The sequence below is a fragment of the Leiobunum rupestre genome, chromosome 6, assembly GCF_980474605.1.
Source record: "Leiobunum rupestre chromosome 6, qqLeiRupe1.1.hap1, whole genome shotgun sequence".
NCBI classification, from domain to species: Eukaryota; Metazoa; Arthropoda; class Arachnida; order Opiliones; family Sclerosomatidae; genus Leiobunum; species Leiobunum rupestre.
In genome coordinates, this window is record NC_143389.1 from 34,725,217 (window position 1) to 34,740,376 (window position 15,160).

Here is a 15,160-nt window from a genome sequence, read left to right on the forward strand (position 1 = left end):
TTCGTATACATAGTTAGGATTGAGCAAAACTAAATGTTAATATTAAAATGAAATACCTTTATTAATATAAATTGACATTTCTTGTAGTCTTTTAGGTATTTCTTTAAGAATGACGAGGAATAATTCCTTTGACTTTTGGTTGAGCGTACCGTGAAAGATAACGCTACGTGTTTCGCGTACAAAGTTGACCAAAAATGTTTACAGCTATGTTTGTATAATTATAATTAAAAGTCACCTGTTTATAATTTTATTAAAAGAGATAAATAAACTTCTTTAATTACACAGTAAAATTTATATTGATTAAAAATAATTAAACATAAATTAATAAACATTTTACTTTGTAACTTAAGTAGTTGGTTTCTCTCTTTTAATTCTGTTTGTATACTAGCATTATATTTGCATTTGAAACGTTTTCTACTTGCTTCTCGATGCACTAAGCGCGTGTTTATCTTTTTTAGTGGTTAATTCAATAGGGCGTTATTGTATTGCCTTTCATATTATATACAGGGTGTAGACCAAAAAACGTTCCAGCTAGTGCTAATAAGTCAAAATCTATTTTTAGTAGGGATTCGAAATTTTCAGGTCACGTAGTTCGTGCAGGGTGTCGTTTGAAACGGTAAATTTTAATGACCTTGGACCATGTCTTCAAGGTCCAAAATTGATCCCAAGAACCGTTCCAATTAGAATGACATTTTAACATTGATCTAACGAAAGGTAATTTGCTCAAACTAGTCCTCCGAAGGAGACGTCGAGAAGCAACTGCTGCGAAAAGTGAATCGTATGAATTCCATCAGAAGTCCCGTCGACATGGATTTCGAGGCCTTCTTTACGGATATTTATTTGATGAAGCAAATGTCGATTATGCCAAAAACAGTCGTCATGGAAACTCTGAAATTAGCCCTCGATTGTCGCGAGCTGGTGGAACCTCTTTATCTCTCGAAAAATTCCGCTTTCAAAGTTCACGTCAGCTTCCCCCTGAGGAAAGATCTGCCTAATCCGTACGCCCACATTTTCAAATACACGTTAAGTACACTTTAATTTAGTCATTAGGCTTTCTTCTAACGAGAAGTTTGTCGGTTTCAGAACTCAAAGGTTATTCGAAACTGGCTCCATATTGCCGTCTTTGCGGTTCGAAATGTGGAAAGGTCGGATATGTTTCGCGGGAGTGGACGAGACGGAGGTGTCCCGGGAACCGAAAGCTCTGATACTGTCCAGTTTCTCGATGGCGTTCTGCGTTCTCTCAATTGGTACAGGGTTGTCCCTCTTGTCACTGTTTTTACTGGAGCTTCCAAATCACGTACTAGCCAACAATACTAAGTGGCAAATTTCGAAGACGTCCTATTTGACCTTTGACGGGCACCGGGTCGCTTCCTTTTATGTCGGGGCATTGAAACTCACCAGACGTTTTCGAGCAACGCGGCCTAACTGATAGTAATCCGTTTTTGTTTTAACTATCATTTAGGACAATAAAAAGGATAAGCTACCGCAACAGGCTGCCACTTCCTAAAAATATGTACACCGATTACAGGCACATCAAACTGAATAGAGCCTTTGCTAATTCTAAATCTGAAATCAGTTACGTCATCACTTTAGTACAGTCAAAGCTATACCAGGGTGACCATTCTTCCTTTATTTTATCATTTTTCTTATATTTTAATGTTTTCCTTTATTTTCCTATATTTTAATGTTTTCCTTTATTTTCTTATATTTTAATGTTTTCCTTTATTTTCCTATATTTTAATGTTTTCCTTTGTTTTCCTATATTTTAATGTTTTCCTTTATTTTCCTATATTTTCATGTTTTCCTTTATTTTCCTATATTTTAATGTTTTCGTTTATTTTCCTATATTTTAATGTTTTCCTTTATTTTCCTATATTTTAATGTTTTAATTTATTTTCCTATATTTTAATGTTTTCCTTTATTTTCCTATATTTTAATGTTTTCCTTTATTTTCCTATATTTTAATGTTTTCCTTTATTTTCCTATATTTTAATGTTTTCCTTTATATTAGATATTATTTGGTATTTCGCGCGTTTTTTTCGAAGTTCACTTTTCATAATACAGATGGCGCTCAATGTACTAAATCCCTTTGATAAAATGTAAACTGCTTCTCCATAGAACTGCACGGAATTGAATTAAGGATATCGTCGTCTGCTTATTGATCTGACTTCACTGAGGCTTAGCTTTGCCTTTTAAATTAAAACAAATTTGAATTTTATTTATGCAAATTTTACAATATGTTTCTATATTATCAAAGAACATACTCCTATATCCTCTTATAAATCGACTCAGCTACAAGTTCCGCCGTTCACGTTTTCAAGAGGGCCTGTCTAATAATGTACAAAAAATTGTGTCGCGACCTTTCATTTCGTACCACTTAAATAGCTACGTTATGTTTATGTACAAAGTACTTCGCGATTTGGTAAGCTACAGTTAATTAATATTATGGCACCTACTACCTAGGGTATAGGTAATATCAAAAGTACATCATCCATCTCCCATTTCTGAGAATGTTATTTGCTTGAAACGTATGTACCTTCGCGATTTAAATAAAAACAAGAAATATTAACTTTATTGAAAAATTTGTTAAAATCGGGTGAAATGAAATTTTCCCATTAATACCGTAATGATAAAGGTTTGATTTATAAAGAAACTTAATACGGTTATGATCTTTAAAAACTATTGAAAATGCCTATTTAAGTTCTAACGTTTTATTATTAAATAGATAAAGATATAAAGAATTTACATATATTCAAATGTTTATAACTTAAGTGCATCGAGTTTATTCGTGACTGAAAACTATCGCAACGCCCCCTTTGGTTCGTCATTGAAACCGAAAAACAGACGCTATTAGTTTTTCCTCATCGTTATTCGTAAATTTGACTTATGAATAATGATACTTGCATTTTAATATAAATTTGGCATTGTTTGTTATATTTTGATAATTTAATTTAACTTAGGTGCAACAAACACAGAACCCCACACAAGGAGAACGCAATCCGTCAAAAGTCGTCCATTTTCTTGCGTACAATTTTCATTCGTTAGACGTTTCAGCGCCTGCTGCCGTCGGAAGGGGAAAATTCGGAAATTGTCTTCCCCCAAGCCTGCAAAAAGTTCAGCGTAAAGGCTAGTCCAATGAAATTCGTACACAACACTGCATTAGCGTGTTTAAAGCTAGGAGGATGGTCATTCATATTCCTAATTTAAAGGCTAGCTGCGTTCTCCTTGTGTTTAGAAGCACAATATTGTACACGCCTGACGACGACGCCGGTAGCGAATGTAAATAAAAAAAATATTGTACAAAAGTGGTTTTAAAATTATTTTTATCTAGTTTTATGTACAAGACTGTCCTTCATCACTTATAAAGTTTATATAAGAATCCAACGAATCGCGGTCGCCGTCCAACGGGGGAACGCGCCTTCAGTGCTGAACACTTTTCCTGCTGGTACCTCTCTCGAAGATTGTCTTTTCGCGTTTCCGTGAATTCATGTGTTTTGTTTTGAGTTCTTTTTGTAATTAAAAAAGAGAACAAGTTGGCAAGCCAAAATATACCTCTCCTCGGAAGAGTTTTTAATTTTCAGTGAAGCGTAACTGTATCCGTGGTTCTGCGGTAGAACGCTCACCTGTCGTGCCAGAGGGCTCGGGTTCGAATCCCGGCCGATTAAAAAGTTATACTACACCCAATGACTAAAACCTTTTCCCTGATTCTAAGAAACTGGGTACGCAGTGATTACCCTTTGCCCCGAAAATGCGAACGCGTTTGCAGGCCTGACAGACAGACAGACACGGTGGTTGTATAACCCCTCCTAGGGTACAAAGTCCCCTCGGAGAGGTAACAAGACGTACGACGGTCGGAATACACACAATCCTTCAACAGCAACCTGCAACGCCGGTATCGCAACCAAAATATATCCACGGTCACACATATAAACATATTTACACTTATTTGTTACTTCTAGTCATACTTTGAAAGCATCGAAAATTTCTTCGATCAGTGTCACTTTTATTTTTTACTTCTGATCACACTTATTTGTTACTACTAGTCAGCCGTTGAGTGTCACACTTATTTCTTCTAGTAACTTATTAGTTACTTCTGATCACACTTAATTGTTACTTCTGATCACACTTATTTGTTACTTCTGGTCATACGCCGAAGACTAGGCCGTTCAGTGTCATACTTAATTGTTACTTCTGCTCATATGTTGAAAGCGCCTTGAAAAACGCCAGAGGGAAACGGGCGCGTAGACCTCTATAAACACGCGGATTTACAATGTTGGAAATTGCGGGGGTCCGTATACGCTGCCCAAAAAACCTTACTTAGAATTAAATTTAAGGAACGTATTTGCAATTCTAGGTTAAGTGTAAACCACAGCTATTCAAAAATATAACTTTCATGAAAATCGGACTACAATTAAGGAACGTTATGTCGACTTTCAGGCGGAAATATAAAACCACGAACATTGGGGTCCGGTAAATAACCCCGAAAACTATACTTAAATTTAATATTTACTGATATAACCGAAGTTGTATTTCAAGTGAATCCTAACCTATCCAATAATATTTTTTTTAACGTTATCGGACTTAATTTTAAAGAAAATATCTACCACATAAAGGAAATCACCGAAAATAGTAAATTGGGCAAATGCCCAACTTCTTGGGCTCCGATTTGAAAACTTTATGAAAGGCTATCAATGGCGATGTCGGTACATTCGAACGAGATATCATTGACTCTTCTAGCCCTAACCGTTGAAGAGGTAGGCGTGACACGGCGGCATCGGCGGCATCGGCGGCATCGGCGGCATCGGCAACGGCTACACTGTACGTGAGACTAATACACACAAATCCTTAGGATTGTGTGTAAAAACCGTTCTTATGACTTTTGTATTTGTCTGTAGCAGAAGCTAGGTCAAAGGCGCTATCTCGGATAAGCTAGCGCTGTTACGCTACCTAGACTCGTTTCGGTCGAGAATTGTTTTGTTACGTGCATTATTTGATAACTTAACAATAAAATTGCTCGTTTAAAACAGTCAGGTTCATACATAACTAGACCCGAAAAGCTGTTTAACAAATAACATAAACAAATTCGATTACACTATGGCCTTGTGTTAGAGAGGTTTCAGTTCCAAATGGAATAAGCTATTTTCCTGATAAAATAATTATTAAGCAAATGTATTGGTTTAAATTTCAATAAAAGCAAAAGTGTGTAATATATCTCTTACGAGAGAAGTATTACACCGCGTCAAAATTCACCTGATCTATTCCTTCGCTTAGAGATGAAATCGAGGGGTAAAAATCTCGAAATTCGGCGATAAATCCAAAATTCCAACGCCAAATCTCGAAATGCAACGAGAAATCGCGAAATACAACGAGAAATCCCGAAATCCAAAGATAAATCTCGAAATACAACGAGAAATCCCGAAATCCGATGAGAAATCTCGAAATACAACGAGAAATCCCGAAATCCAAAGATAAATCTCGAAATACAACGAGAAATCCCGAAATCCAAAGATAAATCTCGAAATACAACGAGAAATCCCGAAATCCAAAGATAAATCTCGAAATACAACGAGAAATCCCGAAATCCGATGAGAAATCTCGAAATACAACGATAACCGAAATCCGATGAGAAATCTCGAAATACAACGATAACCGAAATCCGATGAGAAATCTCGAAATACAACGATAACCGAAATCCGATGAGAAATCTCGAAATACAACGATAACCGAAATCCGATGAGAAATCTCGAAATACAACGATAACCGAAATCCGATGAGAAATCTCGAAATACAACGAGAAATCCCGAAATCCGATGAGAAATCTCGAAATACAACGAGAAATCCCGAAATCCAAAGATAAATCTCGAAATACAACGAGAAATCCCGAAATCCAAAGATAAATCTCGAAATACAACGAGAAATCCCGAAATCCAAAGATAAATCTCGAAATACAACGAGAAATCCCGAAATCCGATGAGAAATCTCGAAATACAACGATAACCGAAATCCGATGAGAAATCTCGAAATACAACGAGAAATCCCGAAATCCGATGAGAAATCTCGAAATACAACGAGAAATCCCGAAATCCAAAGATAAATCTCGAAATACAACGAGAAATCCCGAAATCCAAAGATAAATCTCGAAATACAACGAGAAATCCCGAAATCCAAAGATAAATCTCGAAATACAACGAGAAATCCCGAAATCCAAAGATAAATCTCGAAATACAACGAGAAATCCCGAAATCCGATGAGAAATCTCGAAATACAACGATAACCGAAATCCGATGAGAAATCTCGAAATACAACGAGAAATCCCGAAATCCGATGAGAAATCTCGAAATACAACGAGAAATCCCGAAATCCAAAGATAAATCTCGAAATACAACGAGAAATCCCGAAATCCAAAGATAAATCTCGAAATACAACGAGAAATCCCGAAATCCAAAGATAAATCTCGAAATACAACGAGAAATCCCGAAATCCGATGAGAAATCTCGAAATACAACGATAACCGAAATCCGATGAGAAATCTCGAAATACAACGAGAAATCCCGAAATCCGATGAGAAATCTCGAAATACAACGAGAAATCCCGAAATCCAAAGATAAATCTCGAAATACAACGAGAAATCCCGAAATCCAAAGATAAATCTCGAAATACAACGAGAAATCCCGAAATCCAAAGATAAATCTCGAAATACAACGAGAAATCCCGAAATCCAAAGATAAATCTCGAAATACAACGAGAAATCCCGAAATCCGATGAGAAATCTCGAAATACAACGATAACCGAAATCCGATGAGAAATCTCGAAATACAACGATAACCGAAATCCGATGAGAAATCTCGAAATACAACGATAACCGAAATCCGATGAGAAATCTCGAAATACAACGAGAAATCCCGAAATCCGATGAGAAATCTCGAAATACAACGAGAAATCCCGAAATCCAAAGATAAATCTCGAAATACAACGAGAAATCCCGAAATCCAAAGATAAATCTCGAAATACAACGAGAAATCCCGAAATCCAAAGATAAATCTCGAAATACAACGAGAAATCCCGAAATCCGATGAGAAATCTCGAAATACAACGATAACCGAAATCCGATGAGAAATCTCGAAATACAACGAGAAATCCCGAAATCCGATGAGAAATCTCGAAATACAACGAGAAATCCCGAAATCCAAAGATAAATCTCGAAATACAACGAGAAATCCCGAAATCCAAAGATAAATCTCGAAATACAACGAGAAATCCCGAAATCCAAAGATAAATCTCGAAATACAACGAGAAATCCCGAAATCCGATGAGAAATCTCGAAATACAACGATAACCGAAATCCGATGAGAAATCTCGAAATACAACGATAACCGAAATCCGATGAGAAATCTCGAAATACAACGATAACCGAAATCCGATGAGAAATCTCGAAATACAACGAGAAATCCCGAAATCCGATGAGAAATCTCGAAATACAACGAGAAATCCCGAAGTCCAAAGATAAATCTCGAAATACAACGAGAAATCCCGAAATCCGATGAGAAATCTCGAAATACAACGATAACCGAAATTCGATGAGAAATCTCGAAATACAACGAGAAATCCCGAAATCCAAAGATAAATGTCGAATTATTTTCGTTGAGTCCGTTGCTAAACGTAACGTAGGATCTTGTTGAACGCTTTTACGCTTGTTGGAAATATTGTAAGATATCGTCTGTCAAGGTGTCTGCAGATAGCCTTCCTTCTTGCTGCGAACAGTAAAAAACCATACTCAACGTTTACTCAACGGTGAGTCCGTTGAGCGTTACCAGAAGAAAATAGGGGGAAGTACGCTTCTAGTCAGCTTTGGAAAGGCGTCACTTTTCACGAATTTTCGCGCCAAAACGGTTTGGCGGGAAATCGCGGATGAATACATCGTTTAAAAAGTCATTTTTCTTAAATTGAACAATTGTAACATATTGCCCTTCTCATTCTCTGCTATTTGAGCTAAGGCGTATTTGCTTTCGTCGATTATAGCCGTGTTGAATCAAAACAAAAGTAGGACTACTTTTTCAGTTTGGTTTATTATGCGTAAAAAGGCGTTTTCGTGGGTCACACGACGACTTCTACGGCTCAAAGCTACAGATACGTACTTCCCCTATTTTCTTCTGGCGTTACTGAACACAGCCCCCATTTCAGTCAATGCTTGCTGCCATAACATGGGCTGCGTTCAACAACTCTAAAAAAGCTCAGCGCTGAGCTCAACGGTCAGCGGTTTTTTGCTGAACGGGCTTTTTGACTTCCGGTTTTGACGTCACGTTGATCATCGGAGACTCAGCGGAAACATCGGCTGAGCGATATGGTTTTTCCGTTGCTCATCGGTGTCGTGACGTCATTCGACAAAGTTAAAGGAGGGGTAGCAGACGATATTTTGTTCGTTAAGTCAGCGAACTATAAATCGTACAACAACTTTTAGATTTTTATGACGTGGCGTTGATTAAAAGAACTCAACGATAACTCAACGGTTTTTCTCCGTTGATAGTTGTTGAACGCAGCCATTACCGAACTGCTGAAGTGTCGATTTCGCCAATTCTTATAAAATTTGATAACTCTGAAAACGTAGGGGGTTGATCCCTTCGGTAGATTAGAGGTTATCCAAGTTTCTTTTTCGGTTGGATAAAGTACGTATGTAAATTTCTGACAACGATCGAGTTGCCCAATTTACGGAAACAAGAAGTACTACCTGATTGAAAATAGCAAATAAAGTTGAAACAGTAACGTTATCTGTCGAGAATTTTTTTAAATATTTAATTTAACGCGGCAAAAATAAATCGTTAAATTTCAATTAAAGGTTGCGCAAACTGAATTAATAATAAAACTTACATTATTCATAACTTATTATTAACTTTTTCGAAAGATAAAAGAAAACGTTCATACGGCGGATACTAAAGGCAATATACAATAATCGTTATTTTAAACTTACCCCAAGCGGTGGTTGTTGGAACTGACGAGGGGACAGTGGGGAAACAAACGCTATTTTAACGTGGTTGCCTCTCATCTCCTAGCGACCTCTTTGGGAAGGGTTTAGCGTCAGAGCGTCAATATTACGTACAAAGTGGAGAACATTTACAGGAAACATTTTATTTAACACTAGCTTCCTGGGAATTTCCACGAGAAAAGACGAAAGGACACAATTAGAGACACTTATGTTTCCCATAATACCAGTGTAGCTATATAGTCTCTTTCCAAAATTCGAGTACCTTTTTCATGGCTGTTCTTTATTCTCTTGAAGGTTATAAGGTTAAACATTGGGTCTGAAATTCTTGGGCCCTGAAGCGTTCCCCATTTCCTTTTACGTTAATTTATTTGCTCACACAATAATCATCGCACGTTGCTATTTGACAAGAAGATCGTTGAAACATGACCAAAAAAAACTCCAACCGGAAAACATTAGCAATCAATACGATAGAAAATATATGTACTGAATTGTTTTACGATAAAAAGTGTGAAAAGAGGCTCGCTATAAAGTACAGAGTTAATTTTTAAGGAGTTGTATAAACATTACCATTATAAAAATCCTGCACTTATTAGTAAGAAATTTTCACTATTTTTGTAATTGTTGTCCGGAATCGGCCTCTTGTGTTTTCTGAATTTTGTGTTTTCTAAAACAAGGTATTGTCTGCGAGTAATTGGTCTGGAAAGTCGAGTTTTATACTGCAGCTACGAAATCGACCGTTGGTGGTGTCATTAGGGGATGATTAGGCATAGATTAAATATTTTGGTCAAATGCTCGCGTTCCACTGTTTATTTAAGCGCGATTATGTGGTATTTTTGAACGAGTAACTGGAATATTTTTACCATTGTAAGGTCATACGGCTCGTAATACTGGTTGAATCTCGGGTTTGTGTCGGTACCTTGGATATTTGGTAACATGTGTTGGAGAAATTTTATTGGTCCCGTGGAAGAAATAATATCTGGTCTGGTTTTGTTCCGACAAATGCGCTAAATTCTTCACGAAACGCGTGTGAAATAATGGGAATTAACGATACCAATGAGGATATTATCCGAGGATGCGTGACTGAAGTGAGTAGAGTACCAATACTCGCGAATATTTATAGATTTTCAACGAGGACGATTTGGGAACATTTATACGCTGTCTTATAGATTCCGATGTACTTCCTGGTGGAGGAAGAGAAACCCTTTATTGCCGCGGGACACTACGCGTTTTTCGCTAAAACTATCATCCAAAAGTTCAATTTCAGGTATTTGTAATCCGTCCGTACTCTAGGTAGTCCAGCGGCATAGCAGAATGATTGTGCACTTTCGTATAAATAAATGAAAATTTCCATGATGGCTAGAAATGACATAAAAATAATATAAGAAATCGAGCCACTTCAAATTTTACCCACGAGCCCCTTTAATCCAAGATGGCGGCCAAAACTAGCCATTTTCTATTTTTGTTGTCCGATTTGATTGATTTTCATTTTAGACATGTATTTTAGGGTGCTGAGTACGGTACATCCGCACAGTCCAGTACACCGAAGTTCAGCTTTTTCACATTTACATCTATGCCCCTCACAGTTTTTTTACATTTGCACGATATCAGCTCAAAGCATAATGACAGAGCATCGGGTAGATCAGTCCAATGGGATTCATAAATTCCATCATACGTTTTATTCCATCCCCATTTGATTGGTGACGGTAGGTCAGGATGTGCAATTACACTCTGACCCCCAACATGACCTCCCTGATACACTGCTCTTCTTACGTGCCGTCAAGGCCCTCGCCATTGAAATTTTGGTGCTGAAAGAGAGAGAAGTGCCATGAAATGACTCTTACTATGTTGTTGAGCTTGGGTTATGGTCTATATTATCCACTGCTGCAGTTGTAAACACAACACTTCGCATTTTAGGGGGGGGGGCGAATGTCTCGTTCTATATTATATTGTTGACACACTGCATTTCCCATTTCTGTAGAAATACGAATAACTCTAACATATGAAATGCTTACTCCCAGACTTGAAAGTCGATCAACAATTTTCTTTTGCGTGTTTGAGCATATACTATTAAACCATTGAAAATGGGTACAGGAGTCTCCTGGATTCTGCTGCACTTCATATGTGTCGTCTTAATTGATCTTTCATGCTTGCCACTATTAAACTTTAAAAGTTGAGCGATCGTTAGTGCTACTTGAGACATAGAATCTTCTTTTGAATGTTTGGACCCTCTAAAATCATGCTGACAAGTTGAAGCAACAATGGGTGTATCGATTTTATCCGCGAATCCTCTGAGGAACCATTTAAAAGCAGTTGCGTTCTTCAAATATGTGGCGGCGAACAATCTGGGCTGCATGTGCTAGTTGAAGAGCATCATTCTCAGAGTCTAATTCGCAAGCTTTTGTCAAAGCAGCTCCGATCGATGTCGTCATCGAAGGCCAAGTACACATCCCTCCCGGTTTTTTGTGGGCGCATGCCTGGAAATTGAAGTAACATGCATTCTTTTAGCCGTGTATAATGAATTATTCTTGTTTTACACCTTTGCTCTTCCTTTTTGCTGGAAATGTTATCTGTTCCTTGGTGTTTTCTTGGCATAGCATACACAAGCTCCAGTTTGTCTTTTTTGCTTTTGGGCCGAAAAGCCTGAAGTTGATGGCTGACTCGGGTCTACTAAATGAAAACTTTTGGACATATTCATTAAAGTGCGTGTTACATATAGACTACCCGTAACGCGGTATAATAACTCTAGCAACAGTATTACTCGGACAACTCTACCCGGTTTCCACGACATCTCTTCAGTAAATTTTAAACGCGTTGTTTTTTTGAGTATTTTGACCTGTTGACGTCATTTATAATGGGCCAAGCATTACCAATTACTAGGGAATCTAAAAAAAGGAACCTTTGACCTTGTAAACAAGATATATTGTATTATGTTACCGGACCCGTAAAACGAAAGGACTATCTAGATGTAAGAAAACCGAATATTTATCACGGTGAAATTGAGATATAAATTCTTTTATTTCCCAAATTGTTTTTACGGGAAACCAATCAATTTTAAAACAAGTTAATTTTTGACAGCTATTCTGGATAATAATTGGTTTAAAAATTTGTAATTTTAACTTCGAATTCGTCCTCAGCACCCGAAAATTCTTAACTAAAGCATAAGTGGCATAATTACCCTAAGTGTGTCAGTAAGATAAATTTTACAATGATACCTTGTTTAACGGAAATGACGTAAATGACGTCACTTTTTCCAGTGACGAAATTTACGTCACTTTATTCGCGGACGAAATTGGCGGGAACATTACAAAGACCACATAGGGTACTAGATCGGAATTCGAGAGTACTACGTTTCTTTGGTCTGTGTAGAACAAGCTCTCATTAATGAATTTCTATGGGAAAGGCTCTTATTGGCACACTTAGGGTAATTATGCCACTTATGACTAAAGTGAAAATGAATGAAATCCGACAACAATAATAGAAAAATGTAAATTTTGGCCATCATTTTGAATTTTTCATTAGTTTAAATGTTCATTAATGTTATTTTAAACTTCAAATTCGTACTCAGCACCCTAAAATACATATCTAAAATGAAAATAAATCAAATCGGACAACAATAGTAAAAAATGGTAAATTTTGGCCGCCATCTTGGATTTCAGGGGCTCATTTAATTAGTTTAAATGTGCATTAATGTTATTTCAAACTTCAAATTCGTACTCAGCACCCAAAAATACATGTCAAAAATTAAAATCAATCAAGTCGGACAACAAAAATAGAAAATGGTTAGTTTTGGCCGCCATCTTGGATTATAGGGGCTCATGGGTAAAATTTGAAGTGGCTCGATTTCTTATATTTTTTTATGGCATTCCTAGCCATCATGGAAAATTTCATGCTTTTATACTAAAGTGCACAATTTCCGGAGCTATGCCGCTGGACTAAGGTCATTGACTTCTTCGCCACCAAGCCACCATCGCGAATTAGTAAAAGGCTTAACGTCAGCGTGTAGTTTTGTTAGTTCCTCGTAATTAAATATAGAGCAGTCTCACAGTCACTCGGTAGCTTTAGGTATTACCGTCATTTGGCGCTGGGGTTTTCTCCATGGGGGAAGTTATGGGTGACTCCGTGTCACGTGAGACAGAAATTATTAGGTTATCAACTTCGTGAAATGTTTTTAAATTATAATTTTGTTCGCTTCTTAATTCACTAGTTACGAGTTAGCTATTACGGAAGATGCCATCGATTACGGATACGTTTATGGAGAAGGAAATGGCACCGGAGTTTTGGGACATTTACTGAGAAATGTAAGAAACCGCCTCGACTTGGCTTTTATCCTGAAGGTTCTTTGATACTACTTTTAAAAAATTCAGGAGGCTGATGTCTCGTTCATTCTGATTACGATGACGCATGAGAACTTCCAGTATCTGGACTTCACTAATCTGATGTTGGTAGACGACTGGCTTATCTACAGCTCCCGGGACTCCGTCAAGTTCGAGTACTTCTTCTTCTCCATGATAGCTATCTTCACCAAAGAGGCGAGTATCAAGCATTCATACCCATCTTTTCTTTGGGAAAGTGGCTGTTTAAAAAGTTTTTTTTACTAGCTATGGATTGCCTTTATCACTACGTTGTTTGGAAATTCCCTGGCTTGGAGTCTACTGGACTACATTTCGTTGAAATTGATCGATAAAGTAGCCGTGCAATTTGCCTTAGAACCACACACTCTCACGAGGAAGTTTTTCACTTCGTATAAGATCGCCGTTTGTCAAGGTAGGCTTGATGAAACTCAATATTGATGTGCCATCGTCTGGTCAGTGATAGTTTTCTGAATCAAACCGAAGCTATAGCCTATCCGTCACACGTGGTCTCCCGCCTTCCTCTCATCTCGTGGATGTTAACGTGCCTAGTGATTCGGATCGGTTTCAACAGTTTCTTGTTGTCCAAGGTCAGCCATCCGGCGAAACCGTTACACATAGACGGAGCCCAGGATCTCCTGGATTTTCCAAATATGCCATTCCTCGTCTTTCAAAACAGTTATCCTCATAATAAATTGATGGTATCGAGTATTTTAAACGTATTCGACTGTCGTCCGCATTGGCTTCAAATACCATGTTTCCAAATGTGGTTTGAACTTTCAGATTTCGAAGACCGAAATCGAGAATAAACTTTTGGAGAGGGTGATGCGCGTGGGATATCTCGTTCACCCTAAGGACATTAATATTATCGAAGAAGTGATCAAAGTGAAAGATAATCTACAAACTGGCATCTTACCCGGTCACGTCATCATTGAAGGCACTAAAATGGCCTTGGATTGCAACGCCTACCGCGGTTTCATGCATCTATCATCAGAGCCGCTCTACTCGACCCATTTGGGGTTTCCCATCCGGAAAGATCTGAGGAGCGACTATAAGAAGATTATCAAGAGAACGTAAGTCTACGATTTATCAAGTCTTGGACTGACGATTTTGACGGTCAATTATTCTTCGCGGGCATTTCAGGGCTCAAAACATGTACGAAACGGGAATTATTTTTTATTCTTTGCGCTTGGAGTGTTGGAAGTGCGCCACATGTTTCTACCATCCCAACGAGGTTCAACAACTTAAGGTCTTGGACGTGGACGCTTTCGCCGTACCTTTTTATGTGTACTGCTTTGGACACGGGGTCGCTGTTCTCATATTCCTGGTTCAGTTGTACTTGACGATGGATCGAATTACCTTCGCTAACCGACACAAAGGATTACAACGCTGGAAATTGATTCATTAAGTTATACAAGATCGCTTTCAAATGGTTAAAATTATATTTCTTCTGGTTCGTTTATGTCACCGCCACTAACGGGATTAGTGAATTTAGTTTAACATACGGTACCTGTATGAATCCAGTGGAGTAGCTAGGGGGGAGGGGGGCGGTGGGGGCGGTCCGCCCCGGGTGCCACAACGTGAAAAAAATAAAAACTTACACAAACTAGAGTCTAGTAAGTAGCACACCATGATACCCGCCCCGGGTGTCACCCATGCTAGCTACGCCACTGTATGAATCATGGAATGACAACAAAAGTGTCTTTGGAAAATCTAATTGGCAGAATCTGCACAAACTGCACCGTGACACTGAAGCGCGTACTTTTAGCGTATCTATAGATCCTGCCACAGTGCATGGCTTCTTTTCCATAGTATCAGGGTGCGGTTTAAG